The following is a 19,151-nucleotide window of genomic DNA, read 5'->3' as shown; positions in this document are numbered from 1 at the left end:
GGTATTATGCTGAGTGAAATAAGTCAATCGGAGAAGGACAAACATTATATGGTCTCATTCATTTGGGGAATATAAAAAAATAGTGAAAGGGAAAGGAGAGAAAAATGAGTGAAAATATCAGTGAGGGTGATAGAACATGAGAGACTCCTAACTCTGGGAAACAAACAAGGGGTAGTGGAAAGGGAGGTGGGTCGGGGGTTAGGGTGACTGGGTGACAGGCACTGAGTGGGGATACTTGACAGGATGAGCACTGGGTGATATGCTATATGCTGACAAATTGAACTCCAATTAAAAAAAAAAAACAAATGAGAAACTGAGACATAGAACAAAAGAAGTTCAATAGTTTCTACTGGACATAAGGTATCTGGGTGGCTCAGTTGGTTAAGTGTCTGACCCTTGATTTCAGCTCAGGTCATGATCCCAGTGTCCTGGGATGGAGTCCCTAGTCTGGTTCCTTGCTGAGTGGGAAATCTGCTTGAGATTCTCTCCCTCTGGCCCTCCCCCCAACTTGTGCCTGCACTCTTTCTCTCAAATAAATAAAATCATTTAAAAAAAGGGAAAAAAGGGAATGCAAAATGATATAGCTGCTGCAGAAAACAATATAGTAATTCCTCAAAAAAGTAAAAAATAGAATTGCCTTATGATCCAGCAATTCCACTCCAAGGTATATATTTAAAAGAACTGAAAGCAGGGTCTCAAAGATATATTTGCACACTCATGATAATAGCATTATTCATAACAGCTAAACATGGAAGTAACCCAGATGTCACTGACAGATTAAAAAAAAAAAAGCAAAGTGTAGTATATACATATAGTACAATATCATTCAGTCCTTAAAAAGGAAGTCATGTTGTAGCATGGATGAACCTTGAAGAAATAATGCTAAGAGAAATAAGCCAGTCACCAAAAGACAAATACTATATGATTCCATTATATGAATTTCTTAGAGTAGCTAAAATCACAGAGATAGAAAGTAGAATTGTAGTTGCCAGTAGCAAGTAGCAGAAGGTAATGGGAAGCTTTTGTTTAAAACATACAGTTTCACTTTCACCAGATAAAAAGAGCTATAGATGGATGGTTATTGATAGTGATTGTTACCCAACATTATGAATTTATTAATATACTCTTAAAAATGGTTACAATGATAAATTTCATGTCAGGTATATTTTATCATACAAAGTTGTTGTTGTTGTTGTTGTTGTTTTAAAGAACCAAATGAAAATTCTAGAACCGAAAAGCACAATGTCTGATTTTCTTAAGGACTGGATTTACTTAAGGACTATAAAGCAGAATAGAAAGGACATAAAAATCACTGAACTTATAGACAGCTACATCAATAATTATGATTTAATTATCAGATGTGAAGAACAGAAACAGAAAAGATTGGGAAAAAATGAACAATATCTTAGGGAACTCTTGGACAAAAGCTAAAGTTCAAACATACATGTAATTGCAATCCCAGAAGAAAAAGTGATAAAAAATGAAGCAGTATTTAAAGAAATTGTAGCTAACGATTTTCAAAATTTAGTAAAAGATAAATTTACAGCTTCAAAAGGCTCAGGGAAGCACAGGTAGGATAAATATGAAGCGAACCATGCCCAAGCACCTCATAGCCAAACTTCTGAAAGAGAAAGGCTTGAAAGCAGTCACAGAAAACTGATAGAAGATGAACAACGTGAATGGCCAATAATTCATCAGAAACCACTGAGGCCAAAAAATCTTAAAAAATACTGAAAGAGGAAATACAAATCCAGAATTCTATGTTCAGTGAAAATATTCTTCAAGGATATAAAAGTAAAATAAAAATAATCAAAGATAAATTAAAACTAAGATAATTTATCGCCATCAGAAATTCACTACTATCAGAAACATTAGAGGGATTCCTTCAGGCTGAATGGAAATGACACTATATGACACTCAGATCTTTGAGAAGGAATGTAAAACCTTGAAAAGGTTTTTAGAAAAGCAAACGAAGCAAATATAAAAGACTGTATTTTCTCTTAATTTCATTAAAATCCAAAAGACCATTTAAAGCAAGTATTACATTATCTTGTCGGGTGATTGTGAGTGTCAATGTCATAATATCTATAGCATAGATGACAGACTGGAAAGGGAGACTACATAGCTACAAGTTTACTACATTTGACATTAAATGATAAAACATTATTTACAAGAAAATACATATGTTAATCTCTAGAGAAACTGCAGAAAAATAATGCAAGAAGGATAGCTAAAAAGTTAATAGTCAAATTAAAATGGTATGCAAAAATTATTCAAATAAAGAGAAGGCAGGAAATGGAATAGAGGAATGACAACAAAAATAAAAACAAAACAAAGGGGGACAAAAAAGAAACAAATGGACTTAATATGCAATTAAAAGGCAGATAGCAGAATATGATGTTTAAGAAGAGCAAGACTCAAGTATACACTATAAGAGATCCACTTTAATACAAGAACATAGATAAGCTGAAGATAAGTAGATTGAAAAGACATACTATGTAAACAATAAACCTAAGAAAGTTGATGTTGTTATATTCATATAAGACAGTATAGACCACAAGAGTATTACTAGAGACACAGTCGCCTTTCTTAGCAATGGAAAAATCAATTTATCACGAAGGTATAACAATCATAAATATGCATGCATCTAAAAACAAAGCTTCAAAACACATGAAGTCAAAAGCCATAAAACAAGCCTCAGATTTTGCAAAATAATGTACCACTGAGCTAGGAATCAGGACTCCCGCATTTAGTCATTTATCAACCCACTGACCTTGGGCAATTCATACTATCTCTCTGAGACGTTGTTTATTCATCTTAGAGATAGTAATAACACCTATCCTCAAGATTTGTTTGGGGGCTTGAAAATAATGAAAATGAATGACCTAGGATAGCATCTAGTAATCAACTGGGACCTATGAAATGCCAATCACACGTCTTGAATCAGAATTAATTTCTTACCTGCCTAACTCTAGGTAAGAAAGAAAGACTGAATAAACAGTAAGTAACATGTTAAACAGTAACGCTGCTGAAATACTTTTGCCAGAGCAGAGGGATGATGTTCTTCAATTACACTATTGCAGAAGCAACATGGCCCTTCATATCTATTTCTCAGCTGAGTTCCTAACCCAAAAGGGACTTTTCCCAAGAAAAGGATCTTCCTGGTCACATCTGTCTTGTCAGAAGCTAACAAAAAAGGATGCATTGCAAATAAAATGAAAGCTACAGGGCCTAACAGAAGCCAGTCAGAAGGTGAATAAACAAACAAGGGGGTTAATAAACCAGGCAGCCAGCATTTTCTAGAGCACATTAGTAAGAAGCAAAATCACTGTAGAATTTACCTAAATTACAGTATTTAGAGTCAATTTGGAGTGCTTATTAATAAAAAATGAGAATTTTTGACAACTAATAATATAAGGACTATCACAGTACCAAGATGGAGTTACAAAAATGACATGAGACACACACAGGAAAGAAGAAACAGAATTTCAGAAAGAGATAAGCCACTTAAAAAAATAAAGTTACCTCCCTAAGCAGTATCATATTTAGAAGCTAAGAGGAGCAATGCCTGGGTGGCTCAGTGGTGGTTGAGCCTTTGTCTTTGGCTCAGGTTATGATCCCAGGATCCTGGGATTGAGTCCTGCATCGGGCTCCCTACAGGAAGCCTGCTTTTCCCTCTGTCTATGCCTCTGCCTCTCTCTGTGTGTCTTTCATGAATAAATAAATAAAATCCTAAAAAAATAAGAAAATAAGAAAAATAAAAAATTAAAGCTAAGAGGATACATGGGTACTGATGTCAGAAAGTGACATCACTAAAATATATATCAATGAATGTTAAAGATTACATGGGTTTATCCCTAAATATATATTCACTCTCAACAACTACTTTTGTTCTCTTAATAAATTCCCAAGATAGATAACCGAGCCTGTTACTGATATATCTGGATGACCCTCTACCTGAAAACAGTAGGTAGAAGTCTTATGCTCAGTAATCAAAGACAATATTTTCAAAGTGCTTGCTTCTTCCTGGGGGTGCTGCACATAGCAACTGAATTCCCTCCCCCCAAAACGGTATCTTTAACACAAGGTATTATTCCTTGTGTGGAATGTGTGGAATATTCCTATTCCACAGTCATGTCTGATAGTTCTTATACTAGTAAAATAATGAAAATTTAGCATTCATGACAAGACACTAAGGCTTAAACATTAACCAAATGTTCCTAGTGTTTCTAGAAACTTAAAAGTAGTTATAAGGCAATCTCTACTTTTCTGTGGAAAAGATAATTACCTGACATAGATGCAACCTCTGAGAGACCTTGGGGAAAAAACCCATACATCAACCTGTCATACTATGATTTCTTGATAGGTCAAATTTCACTCCCAATGGCTTGCCAAGTGCTGAGCATATTGCCACTTGCTATATAAGTGTAAAATAACATTAGCTTCAGTAATAACTCAGGCTTTACCTAAGACTTTATGGGAAATCAAGCCCATGACAATTTTTTCATGAATCCGAGTTAGTGATTCAATGGGAAAATTAGATTTCTACCATAATAATTTATATACAATATGTATTAATAGTAACGATTCATTTCTTGGTAGTTAAAAAATGCATGCTTAAGTGAATAGTCATAAGCAAAAGAAAAATGTAGTTCTGTTATTCACACTGTGATGTGAATGCATATTATTATTGTATGTCTTCCATACATCAGTAACTTAAAAGTGTCTGAAAATTGTCAATTATTTCCATCTAATATACACATAGGTCACTGTGATTTTCTGTATCAGATATAGATCCAAAATTGCCAAATCCCTTAGGGATATTAATGTAAGACAAAAGGAATGTAACATGATGGCACTCACCTGCTGAGTGATGAATTAAAGAGAATTATCCTAAATGTGACCAATAGAGAACATTTCTACTTTTGCTTGAGCTTAAAGCCCGCAAATGAATCACTTGATCACATTAACATGGCCACGAAAACTTTTGTAAAAGTGGTACTATTAGAGGCACCTGGGTGGCTCAATGGTTGAATGTTTGCCTTTGGCTCAGATCATTTGTGATCCAGCGGTCCTGGGATCAGTCCTACATCGGGCTCCCCACGGGGAGCCTGCTTCTCCCTCTGCCTATGTCTCTGCCTCTCTCTCTCTCCCTGTCTCTCATGAATAAATAAATAAAATCTAAAAAAAAAAAAAAAAGTGGTGCTAATCGACTACACTGGCAAACAGGAGCCACAGATATGGTGGCTCTGTTTGACTCTCAATATCAGGCAATCTAAGGGTCAGAATCACTAGCATGTTATAAGAACTCCATAGGTGTTAGTGAGATTCAGTAAGCAAAGCACTAGATGATACATCGCTCACTGAACACCTTAGACACACCTGCAGTAAACATCAACAACAGGGACATTTCTATATGGAATAGCATAATGCATGCATACTTAAAATGCTACAGAGTTTTATAATTGCCATTTACAACATGGAGGAATAAGTTCAACAAGAATAAATGTCCAATTTCACACAGCAAGGCAGTTATGAAGCTGAAACTAGCCAACAGGAAAAAAAATTATAGCTTTCAAATATCTGAAATATATCTGATGTGGCATATAGTTGTTGCTTCATGCTGAGTTACCATTTGTTCTTTGCTGTAGGTCAGTAAAAAAAAATGAAAATTCAAAAAATAAAAAAAGCAAAACAAAACAAAAACCTCCACAAACCTCCAGCAACTGCCTTTGGATTTTCTTAAGACATAGCCATTGGAAATGAGTACTTCAGCAATAAACATAGTACTTTTCTTCCATGTTCCCACTGCTTTTGTTTTGAAAAAGTTCTACATTTTACCATAGATGAACCCTTAAATGAAGGAAATGCACACATTTTCCTTTGATACTTTAGTTCAAGTGGCATTAGGTATTTAATTATTGTTTTTGCACATACTCCAGTAAATGTTCTCTTAAAATTTGCCTTTGCCTGAAAAAAAGAAAAAATAAATAAAACAATAAAAAATATTTGCCTGAAAAAACTATGTAGCATTTCATATTTCAAAAATGAAAGTTATTTATAAAGAAGTCAACTAATATAGTCTTTATCTATAATAGCAGTGGGCAAATCACTTAAATTTAGACTGAATTATGGTTCTCTGATACTCTAAATTCACTTTTTATATTGCCTTAATTCACTACATTTTAAAAATAGGTAGAGGAGCCAAAAGAAATATAGTCAGAAAATATAAGGGAAAAAAAATTTCTTATTATAGTAGCAGCATTGAGGTTAATGATTAGACGATTTTAGGCATAAAAATGAGACATTATAACCTTGACTTTCCAGACAAACTACAAACTATGTATATATATATATATATATGTATATATATATATAAACTCTAAGTATATATAAAATAGTTGCTATTATTTAATTCATTAGCCAGTAGAGCATCCTATTATAGTACTTTCTCCTTAAATCAGTACCTTGATGAAAATTATTTGCAAGTTTTTATCCTATCTGATATAGCAAAGGACCACATTTATATATATATATGCAAAAATGGAAATCAAATATCTATTTTCAAAGAAAATCATTTTGATAAAGGAGCATAATAGAAGCATGCATTAGTTTTATTTCTGACTATCCACTTAAAATACGTTTTCTCAATTACCAGGAATTATTCATTATATATCCAAATTTATAATTGTAATTTCCAGGTTAAATATGTAACCCAGATTTTTTTTTTCTGTAACCTAGATTTTTGAAAAACTTGTCATTACTTTGATATCTCTAAAAATCATGTTTAAATCTTAAAAAATACCTGATGAAAACATTATTCTACACACAAAGATGATGGATGTATGCTTAGTACTATGCAAACCATCAGTAGTAAAGTTTGACCTGTATAAAAAATTAAAATCTGACAGTTCAATGTATATCAACATTTCTTGAGTGATGTGGTCAGTATTTATCTTATTATAAATTAGGTAAATACTATTCATGACTGGTCTACATAGTAGACCTTCTTCTACCTAGTTTTCCTTTCTTGCACAAAATATTATTTCTTTGGCCTAGTAATCTATCACCATTTGTTCCTAAACAATGCCTCAAGGCCTCAATTCTGTACATCTTCACTCAAAATATCCAAATACATCAGGAATCCTAACAATTTCATCTTCACAGAGACATTTCTGCCAGACACTTCTGACTTGCTCCATCTGATCAAGTTGCTCTGCAGTTATCCTCCTCATATACTTCTTCTCTCTCATCCTGAGATTCCCTTCACCTCTCCTTGTCCTTGGCCTCCCATTGACTGGAACCTGTAGATTCTCTTTTCCTCAGTTTACTCCTTGCTTTCGGCAGAGCACGTGCTTTAAGTAGTTTCCAAAAAGGATGCATTGAGGTATTTTTTTTTACATGTCTTGCATGTCTGTAATGTCCTATTTTTACTTTTATATTTAATTGACAGCACAGAATTCTAGATTGGAAATAATGTTTCACTGGAAATTTTCAAGACAGTCTTCTAGCTTCCTGCATTGCTGAGAAGTCCAATATCATTCAGCTACTTCATCTCTTGAAGGAAACATATAATCTTTCTCTCTCTGAAAATTTGTACAGTTCTCTTCATGGATCAGGTGCTTTCACTTGAACAGATAAAATAAGAAGCATATTGTGATCAATTGCCTCTTTAGCCTATGATTTACCCATTTTTGGCTCTCTCAAATTGCTTATGTACTTAAAGGGAGAAGCCAATTAAGTTAATTCATGTCTTAAGTATCTCAGAAACCAAAAAAGGAAGGATTTCAGAAGGAACATGCTCTGGCTTCAATTAATTTTTGTCCTAATTCTCCTCACCATCAAAACCAGGACCTATGGGATGCCTGGGTGGCTCAGTGGTTGAGCATCTGCCTTTGGCTCAGGTCATGATCCTGGAGTCCTAGGATCGAGTCCCGCATCGGGGTCCCTGTGTGGAGACTGCCTCTCCCTGTGTTTCTGCCTCTCTCTCTCTCTCTCTCTCTCTCTCTGTGTGTCTCTCACGAATAAAAACAAAAACAAACAAACAAAAAAACAGGGCCTATTTTTCATGGGCAGGTGAAGTCCCCTAGGTTGTTATTTTGGGACTTAATATTCATTGGCTTATTTAATCATAAAATCCAATCAGAGGAATAGAGGTCTATTTTGAAAGTAATGAACATTCTACCGTGCTTAGAAACACAAAGTTGAATAGTACTGAAAGCCAACATTTTATTTCAGGGGCCAGGTCATGGTGACCAAGTAAAAATAATCTCCAAATCACTATAATAACAATATGCTGCTGATGACTTGCAGGGTCCCTTTTCCCACAGAGAAATATTCAAAAATATTTTTTCACTTTGCACATTATTTTTTATTGAAGTGTAGTTGACATACAACATTATATTAGTTTTAAATGTACAACATGGTGATTCAACATTTATAAACATTATGAAGTGATCCCCATGATAAATCTAGCTACCATCTGTTATTATCCAAAGTTGTTACATATTATTATGAATTATCAAAAAGATTTTTAAAAACACAGAAAGAGGAATTATAAAGAGCATCTAGATGAAGGCCCAGGATATGTATCTATATTATCCTTTTCTCCATTTTTATTTCCAAAATTATGTATTTTTTACATGATTTCAGAAACTGCAAAAACCAAATCAATGTTCAGAGTAATGAATCAGAAGAGAAACTAGACACGTCTTTGAGATTCAATATATTTCATTTGCTTTGTTGACAGTATTCTTTTTAAAAATTCCAGACAAGAGGTTTGAAATAAATAACTCAGAAATCTTAATCCAGTGTTTTTATTATTTAGTATAAAGATATCCAACCATATTATCTTCTGTACATATTATCATGTTGACTTTGGGAGCAAAACCATGAACCCTGCTCTCTTCAGTTTTGTGCAAAATTTTTCATATACTTGGTTTTCCTTATGCTTCACTGAAAAGCATACTGGAACATTCCTCTTGATAAAAACAGCAGAGAGAATACACCATTTAGTAACCACAGGGCCAGAGTTGGTCCTTTTGTCTGTAGAACCTCCAAAGGCAGCAGACGCAGTGGAGGGGGTGGGGGAAAATATGGGTCTGCAAACAGTGGAATTAAGTGAAGACGTGCACAGAACAACTGGGGCAGATCCCTTCATTCTTCTCCTCTATCCCAATTCAGGACACAAGCATCTGACACTGACCCCAGCCTTATCCCAATCCTAAATGGCTCCTCACTAAAGAAATTATCAAAAAGCTAGTGTATATTTCTGCCCACTAGAATAATATTCTCCTCATTCTGACATCTGAGAGTCTATAGCCTGATCCTCAATTCCCCACTGGTTCATTCTGTCTGTCTGGATTCACTACAGAAAACAGAAACCATTCTGGGTTGGCTTTTATGGAGGGGGGGAATTAAATAAAAGAAATCAGGTGATTATAAAATCAATGGAAGTGATAGAGTTGCAACATTTACACTATATTTTCAGATATGACTCTCAGAACAGTACAGAACTGATACATAAGAACAGTTTCTACTTCTACAAAAAGCAGAACTATGAAAGCTCTGAGCTCATGAACATACATATAGATCAGAAAACGAGAATGAGGAAAGAGCTGCTGCCTATTCCGACAAGCTCCACAGAAGCTGGAGATGAGAACCAGGAACATGCCTGCAGAGGTGCTTCTCCGGCACCTTTACTGCCAGCAGAAAATAGTCAAAAGAAAGCAGGAAGAAGGGTTTTTTTTTTTTTTAATCTATTGTTCAGAACCAACTTTGCTCCCAGATTCTTGACACTGGGGAGTCTCAGGGAATAGATTGTTTCTTGTTTTCCAGTCAGTGTAAAAAATAAGACTCACTAGAAGAAGGTATAACTAGACCATATCCCCCAAATTCAACCCCAGGAAGAACTTGTGAACATTGGCGTTCCATGCCTATCCCACTGGGAGCCCCTGTCAAGACACCAATCACAGCAGAGGTCAGGGAGATTAACTGAAGCTAGGATTCTTGAGAAAAGTGTCAGGTAAAGACTGTGACAGTGTTCTTAGAGATTTACGTTAAAATGCTAAAATTGAACAGTATAGAATATTTTACGGTGTAGAGAAGAAAATATGGACAGAAAATATAGATGAAAAGTGGTAAATAAAAGACCAATCCAAGAAATATAGCCTCCAAGTAGCAGGGGTTTCATAATAAGAGAACACATTCAAATATAGCCCACTCATACAGCATCCAGTCCAGATTAGAGCAGGAGGATAGAGGCCTTCAGGAGAATACTCTGGGAAAAGGAGAACTCCTCACAGTAGGTAGTATATAACAGAAAACCTGAGAAGCTAGAAACACTTCTAAGAGTAATATAATTTTGATAACATTGTTCCAATAGAAATCTCATCCTAGCACACTATTCAACAATAAATGACAATATAAATGCTGCTCATTAATTCCACACATTTATTTATTTATTTATTTATTTATTAAAGATTTAAAAAAAAAAGATTTTATTTATTATTTCATGAGAGACACAGAGAGAAAGGCAGAGACACAGGCAGAGAGAGGAGAAGCAGGCTCCATGCTGGGAGCCCGATGTGGGACTCGATTCTAGGACTCCAGGATCATGCCCTGAGCCAAAGGCAGATGTTCAACCACTGAGCCACCCAGGCATTCCTAATTACGCACTTTTAGAGTCAACCCAAAATTACCCAATTTTTAAATGTCAGCTCAAGTGTATAAAATATTACATTAGCCAAATAAAACACTGATATGGGATAAGTCCAGGCTCCAGGCCCCAGACTGGAACCATTATAGCCTTTAGCTGATGGAAGCTTCAAATTGGTGGTCTTTAGCCAAAAGTTTTCTGAAGTTTTATTTAATTAGAAAATTTTGTAGCCATTACTATGTTTGATCCAGGAAGTCAGGTGGGGGTGGGGGAGCATAGCTAATATAGTTGTGCTTTCAGAAAAAGAATATAAATGTCAACATATTGAACAAAATAAAAGTAAACCTATAGTTGATTGATCATGGCAGACAAAAGTGGGGAAAGGTGAAAGAAAGGGTGGGGACACTGAAGTCCTTATCTTGTGAGTGGAAAGCTGGGAGATGCTGTTGCTAAGTTGAAAGCATACACACAAAAAATACAAGCATAAACAGCATTAGAATTGTAAAAGAGATCAACAGAAGAATTTAAACTAATTAAACTATAAATATTTTAAAGGAGGAGAACAAAGAGTGGGCCAAATCCTCAGCTTTCAGAGAAGGTATCAATAGGTGCTTATTAAGCAACTACTCTATGGGGCACCTGGCTGACTCAGTTGAAAGAGCACATGACTCTTGATCTTGGGGTCATGAGTTCCAGCCTTACGTTGGGTGTAGAGATTACTAAAAATAAATAAATAAACTTAAAAAATACCGCTCTGTGCCAGGCACTACCCTAGGTGCTGAGGACCCAGTAATGCACACAGGATCAGGAGGGATAATTTGACCATGACTGAAAAAATAAGAGGTAAAAATATATCACCTAGTGCTATGGAGGTGAAGAAACTATTAAAAAATACCAAAACAAGCATAGTAGAACAAGGCTGCCTGTGAGTCATGGTATTAGTGAGGGGGGGGGGGGGGGGGGACTGTGGAGAAGGAGGCTATTTCTTTCCCTGACATGCTCTGTGTAGTACCTAAGAGGCCACTGTGGCTGAAACTGCGATGCAGCCCCTTCAGCGACAGAGCTGCTGGCACTGGCTGCTGGGAGGCTGGGAGTGCTTCTCACAGATTGCCTTTTGCCATCAGCCCCTTCTGCGACATTCTCAGTTGCAGAAAGCCGATAGTCTCAGAGTAATGCAACTTCCCAGGCAGCCACATTTAATGACTGACTTAATCCTGATGTTAGGTTTGGCCATCTCAACCCAACTTGGGACCAATAACTCTTCAAAGCCACTCTAGCTCCTGAGAGTCAGGGAATACTGTCATCAGGCCTTCACTTCTACATGTTTCTGCTTTCCTTCAATTCCTTCCGCAGGGTTAATCCCAATGGTGCTCAGTAATCATCGATACACTACCCTCTGTCTCAGAAGCTGCTTCTCAGGAAACCCATCTCTATGACAACCATTTGGTGGAGGTATTATGTTGATAAATACAAGTTTAAATGCCAGAAGGGTACCAGTGATAGGTTAGTCACTGTAATGCACAACAAATGAATAATTAGCCAGTAAAACAGAGTATTTGTGACAACAGAATTTGCTTTCACTTCCATTAACATATGTTTCACTTTGTTTTATTCCACTTTGTTCTCTTTTGTATTTTTGTCAAGGAAGAACTGCTTTCTACCTAATATCTAGCCCTAAATATGAAATTGAAGTATTATTTTAGATACACAGAAAACATTATTAGTTGTTTATTACTGTGCATTTCTTTTCTAATATACACTTTAATTTCATCAATACTTTTCCTCATGACAAGATACTGTTACTGGTTGGGAAAACACTACATTTGTTATGATATGTTAACTCATATGTATGTATGTATGTATGTAACTTTACCACCAAATGATGGTAAATTCTTTTTTGCAGCATATCTCTGCAAGGAAAAGACTGTAGCTCTATTATTTATGTATCTGATTCTTAAATATTTTATATAAGGCAGATGGCCAATAAATTTTTAAAGCATGAGTGAATGAATGAATGGACTTGCTTCACATAATGTTTCATCCCAAAAATCTTTATACAATTATTAGCATATACTGACTTCTTGCTATTTTACTCATGACATTCGAAGTTCTAGGTATGTCAATCTCCTTGAAGTTCCTGTCCAGGTCTCTGCTTCTGAACCATTAAATTTGTAAGCATTTTTAAAATAACTACTTTGGGCCAGCCAATATGCCAGGGGCTGGTGCTGGAGATACAACAATTCTCATGGGGTGGAAGGAGCAATGCTTGAAATGTATCTCATTCATTCTCTCCCTACTGCCTAGAATACTGGTTTTCTGGCAAATTTGTATTCTTCTAACATAAAATAGTGGTTAGGAGCATGGATTCAGACCACCAGCATTCAAAGGCTTGTTTCACAATTACTAGTTACATGACTTTGAGCAAGTTCATTAACCCCTCTCTAAGTCTGCAATTTTTTCATATTGAAAACATGGGTAATAATTATATCTACCTCAGACAGTTGTTGAAAGGATTAAATGATGTCATATATGTAAAGGTTCCAGGTTAGTTCCTGGTTGATAATTGTTTAATAAATTTTAGCTATTATTGCCAATATTACTGTGTCCTGCTCCTAGAAAAGGTTGAATGCTGACAACAAATTCTAAGATATATCAGCTGCCACCAAAGTAAAGTGGCTTTAGATTATCAACAATCTTTTAACATTTTTTATAAAAATTTTTTAATCTGAAAAAAATATTATCTAGTATGCACAATAAAACATTAATAATCAAGCTAGCCTATCCATATTATCCAAAAATCACTACAACAGTGTGGGAACAGTGGGAAGAATAGCAAAATTTGGAAAGGAGCAAAGGTAGAGAATCGACATTGTTCTAGGTTTAAGGAAGCAAGTGTTTCAAAGCTTACCCATGCTGCTTTAATTGGTTCTTCCATCACTTCTATGAAGCAAGTAAAGCTTCCACTATTTGTCCTCATTGGAATTCTGAAGACCCAAGAGTTAGAAACATTAAGTTATTCTCATGGTTTCCTTTCATTACGGAATAAAACTAGTATTAGAAACCAGAATCTATAGCTTCTTAACCAATGTTCTTTCTACTATCCAAAGTTCTTGGATATGCACACACAGGATTTTAAATCAAAGCCTTAAAAAGTTCTTTCCTGGGTCAAATTTAAATGATCTAGATGGTTGGTCAGTGTGATATTACTTATATGAGTGCATAGATGCGCAGCCTCTCCATTAACACAGCACAGAGTTTCATAAGAGGGATGATGTGGGAACATGTGCTGTCAGGAAGACAGTGGATTGCTACTCTTTTTTGCCTCCTCTTTCAATCAGGCAATCAATCAGCAGCATGTATTAAGTACCACTCATGTTCATTCTGTAGGTAATCTAAGATTTTGAACCTGACCTTCCTATACCTGCAATTTAATTGAATGTCAAAGTTCTTCCCATGAAACAATGAGTACTGTTTGGATAAATAATAGTTTTTCTGCTTGGGGACCTTAGACTCAAGTGTCTTATCTGTAGTAATATCTAACTTTCAGAATTGTTGTGAGGATTAGTAGAGATGCCATATGAAGGTCACTAGAGTATTGACTAGCACATTCCAAGAGCTTAGGACACTATAGCTTGTGCCATGGATAATGTGGGTATCTATAGTAGTGGACAGCAAAATTTTGAATAGTTTAAGCATGTGGGTTCAAATGGTAATGACATGCTCATGGAAGCATTAATGTGCATTAGTTTGATGTCCATTTTCAGAAGAAGAGCTAGTATCAGATTTTTTTTTTCCTGAATGAGCCTTCTGTATTCCTTTTTTGGGCTACCACATCAAAACACCACAAACTGAGTGGTTTAAACAACATAAATTTATTTTGTCACAGTTCTGGAGACTAGGAGTCAAAGATCAAGTTATCAGCAGGTTTGATTTCTTCTGAGGCCTCGTTCGTTGGTTATAGATGGCTGTAGTTTTGTATATTCCCTTGGTTGTCTCTCTCTGCATGTGTGCTTCTGTATCTCTCAGCATTTCCAAATTTCTTCTTCTTATAAGGACTCCAGTCATGTTGGATTATGACTCACTGTCAAGACCTCATTGTAAGCTATTCACCTCTTGAAAGACCTTACTTTCACATATGGTTACATCCTGAGGTGCTAGGGGTCAGGACTGCAATATATGAATTTGAAGAGGACACAAATCAGACCATAAAACCTTTTCAAGGTGGAACAGCCTCACAGAGATGGATCATGTACAAGTATTATTATTGCCTTGTCAAAGGACCCCAGTGGAAAAGAAAGGATAAGAGAGATAAGGGAATAGTTTCTGACCATTGCAGATGAACGTGTCACACACCTAAAGTGCAGAAGAGTACACTGACACTCTATGGGTGGATCTCCAGGAGATGGAGTCCAATTATACAAAGGAAGGAGAAATAGAATTTCCCTCAGTGGGTCTCAGGAGGTGTAACTGCAGGGCACAAAATGAGAACATGTCTTAACACCTCAGTGCCTGGAGAAATGATAATTGGCATAGCCATATCCTTCTTACAGGCCAGCACTGCTTTCTTTTCAGAGTCAAGAGGGAAAGAGAAGAGGGTTTCTAATGGTGTTTGTGGTGTCCAGGCATCCAGGATCCAGAAACACTCAGGCAAGATAACTATGCCAATACTTTAAAAATATACTTACATATCTAAGAATGAACAATTATGAAAGTGTCGTTGCAGGTGTCACCATCAAGTACCATCTTCTGGAGCCACATTAGTCACCAGCAACACAGCGGTGCTCCACAGAAGCTGCAAAACATAATGGTGAAGACTCCAGGCTCTGGCTTTGAAGTTGCTGGCTGACCATCAGAAGTAATACTTATGACTTGGGCAAAATGGGTGGCTTTGGGCAAATTCCTTGACCCTCATTTCCCAATACCTTCATATCTAAAATGGGAATAATATTCTTTCATCTTTGGGTAGCCTGAGAATTACATGAGTGAAAATGTGTAAAGTGCTAAGAATATTTCATTACCAAGAAATCCATAGCAAAGAACTCAATCTCACTAGAGGAGAGGAAAGCTCCAAAACGTTCATTGTCAGAGCAAATGAAAATACAGGATGCCCAGTTAAAGTTTATTGTCATATAAATAGTAACTATTTTAAGAGTAAGTATGTCCCAAGTACAGCAGGGATACTCTTATACTAACCATTTGTTTGTTGTTTGCTTAAAATCACACTAACTGGGCATCTTGTATTTTATCAGGCAAACCTAAAGGAAGCATACTTAGTGATAATGGGAAAGAACATCAAAGAGCACAATACCTTGAATTTCATAATTGTTTAATACACTATGGGCTGCCTGGATGATTTAGTAAGCCAAGGGGCTATAATGTAGAGAACCTGTGATAGAAAGATAGCATTAGGAAAACTGAATAGCTACTTAAGAGTTGAGTAGAAAAATGAATTACTAAGCATCATGAAAGTAGCCACTGAATTGTCATCTCAGTTCTCCAGCAGAATTTATGCATTTAGAAGGCATTCAATAAAAGCTTAATACATGAAATACTAGTGAATGATTAAACAAATAAAGAACAGATATTTGACTGAATAACATACATGAGAATAGTGAATTAGAAAATACACAGTAAATGAAAGGGATCATGGACTTAGGGAGATAAGTTAAGATTGGCTTGTAGGAATGAAGAACAATCTAGAACAGATGGAGTTGAAATGGAGGGAAAAGATTCTAAAAATATTTCAAGATTAAAGTCACATGACAGGGTAACTACACACAAGCTTTATTATCACCATCCAGCTGTGAATACTCTCCCCAGAAATGTGTTGTTTCAGTTGCCTCAGACTCCATGTAACACACATTGTAGTGGGACAAACACTTTATGTGAATCCCTCAAGGCTTTCCATTCCAAGGATTCTGGCAAGAGTACAACAACGACAACAACAACAACAACAACAACAACAACAACAGTGGCAACTTCGTTTGCTTTTTGTAAGCACAAAAGAAGTTTAATCATAATCAAAAGTAAACATTCATTAGACAGTGAAGAGTCATATTATTTCCAAAAGGACTTCTAAAAGTAAAAGGTAGGATGTATATACATTAGCACTAGAGAATCTTAATGTAAATAAGCTTCATCCAAGACAGTTGTTCCAGTATTCTGATCTGTATGCATACCAGACACTTCCAAAAACTCCTTTCTTTTGAATACAAGAGAAAAATATAATCCAACCTATTTGAAGCAGCAAATCACAGAGGATTTTCTCTTCTAACAGGTACATACTTAGTGCTTATTGATGTTATATCATCACAACCACTAGTGCACAAACCAACAAAGGAATAAAAAAGAATTCAGAGAAAGTAAAGTCAGCATAAGGCTTATTTATATAAATGAAGTATGTCTCCCATTAGTACAGAGAGGTGTTGAGTTTTTCAAATTTGTCAAATTGGAAATTATACATGGCAATTCTTTAAACTTGACAGCTATGGAAAATCTGTAGCAGGAATAGTGTTTATATTAATTAAAAATAAAAATAAGTACTATTAATATGATTATTTTAGAATTCATAGAGAAATTGCAGTAGTTTATTTTTTAAATATTTGATGATTTTGGCATATCACAAAACAATTTTTAAAAGCATTGTTCTATAATTTTCAAGCTCATTTATTTCAAAAAAATGTAATCGTGTTTCTGATGCAATTAACCCTAGCTCAAATCTTTGAACATTAATTGGTCTCATTAACACAGGTTTTTTTTTACTTTTAACTCAGAGGGGGACAAAGCTTTTCCAAAAACCCCCAAATAGTTATAGAGTTGAACTTTGAAATTTTCTCTGTGGAACTTCTAACAGAAAAGCAGGTTGTCTGATACCACACATTTAGTTGGATGGCATGCAAGTATTGCTACAATCCCCAAAATGATCAGGCTTGACATTCACACTGTCCCACTTGCATCCCCCTCACAGTTTTGCCAAAGGATGTTGTTCTCTCACTGTCGCATATTTAGAAATCCAGTTTCATATTTTCTGAGTATTCTATAATCCAGCACTTTTGCAGTACTAGGAGTACAAGTGCAGTAAGGACAGAACAGAATTAGAGAGCCAAATGGAAACACCAACAAGAATGTTTCCATCACTATTTCTCTTTCAAAAACAGAGACAAATTAAGTCTCTAGCAGTAACATAGAAAGTGGAACATTCAAGTTCACCTCATATTCTATCATGAAATTAAGTACTGGCTGCTAATATCAGCTAACTAGCATTAACAATACTCAAAATGAAGAGCTAGGAATCAAAATAATGCAAAGAAAAAATTCTTTCAAATCCTTAGTCTAATTATAATCTTATACTTAATTGAACCCCACAAAATGTTGAGTTACCTCAAAAAGGACTGATAATATTGTTATAAGAGAATCAAAAGCAATAATAGCAATAAGCCAAACTTTTATTCACTCAATATTTATTAAACCATAATTCAATGTGCTAAGAATATATTAAGTATATTAATAGAAGTATATTAATTAATATAAGTATATTACATTAAGTATGACACATAAATAAGTCTTAATGTGGTTTCAAAAAGTTGTAAACACAAAAACTAGTTAGAAGTACACACATGAGCAGTGCTTAGGTGGCTCAGTGAGTTAAGCAACTGATTCTTCGGCTCAGGTCATGATCTCAGGGTTGTGAGGTGGAGCCTCGGGTCAAGCGTGGAAACTGCTTGGGATTTTCTTTCCCCCTTTTTCTCTCCCTCTCTTAAAAACTTTTAAAAAGAAGAAGTACACACACGATTGGTCCTAGGTGCCATAGGCATATCACAAAACAATTTTTAAAAGCATTGTTCTATAATTGTCAAGCTCATTTATTTAAAAAAATGTAATCGTGTTTCTGATGCAATTAACCCTTGCTCAAATCTTTGAACATTAATTGGTCTCATTAACACAGATTTTTTTACGGTTAACTAAGCCTAGGCTTAGTTCTTAGCCTGTGAAAACGTCAGCATTAGTTACCTAAATTAATGTATCTTCCTAAATTAAATAATGTATTTACCAACAGAAAATTTAGATTCCTATGATATTAAGAAGGACAATCAGACATAAAAAGTCACAGGAAAAAATAAATTTATTTTTTAATTAATTAATTAATTAATTATTCATAAGAGACTCAGGGAGAAAGGGAGAGACATAGGCAGAGGGAAAAGAAGGCTCCCTGCGGGGACCTGATGTGACTCTGGGATCATGACCTGAGCTAAAGGCAGATGCTCAGCTACTGAGTCACCCAGGTGTATTTTATCTTATTATTTTTTTTAATATTTTTTAAATTTTTTTTTATTTATTTATGATAGTCACAGAGAGAGAGAGAGAGAGAGGGGCAGAGACACAGGCAGAGGGAGAAGGCAGGCTCCATGCACCGGGAGCCTGATGTGGGATTCGATCCGGGGTCTCCAGGATCGCGCCCTGGGCCAAAGGCCGGCGCCAAACCGCTGCGCCACCC

The 19,151-nt window shown here is 35.6% G+C and overlaps 1 long non-coding RNA gene across 1 annotated transcript in view; it reads right to left on the bottom strand.

Annotated features, from left to right (window-relative positions):
- The window catches only part of LOC140599700 (uncharacterized), a 50,958-nt gene extending 35,509 nt beyond the window's left edge, over positions 1-15,449 (bottom strand). Inside the window, exons 1-2 of the long non-coding RNA XR_012002657.1 lie at positions 15,343-15,449; positions 13,566-13,641 (exon numbers count right to left, since the gene is read on the bottom strand). This is a non-coding gene — a long non-coding RNA (uncharacterized lncRNA). The remainder of the gene's footprint in view (positions 1-13,565; positions 13,642-15,342) is intronic.
- Positions 15,450-19,151: the final 3,702 nt, after the last annotated feature.

The sequence above is a fragment of the Vulpes vulpes genome, chromosome 7 (assembly GCF_048418805.1).
Source record: "Vulpes vulpes isolate BD-2025 chromosome 7, VulVul3, whole genome shotgun sequence".
In the NCBI taxonomy this organism is placed as follows: domain Eukaryota; kingdom Metazoa; phylum Chordata; class Mammalia; order Carnivora; family Canidae; genus Vulpes; species Vulpes vulpes.
The sequence above is the reverse complement of the archived record's forward strand: the minus strand, read 5'-3'. Positions and strand labels throughout refer to the sequence as shown.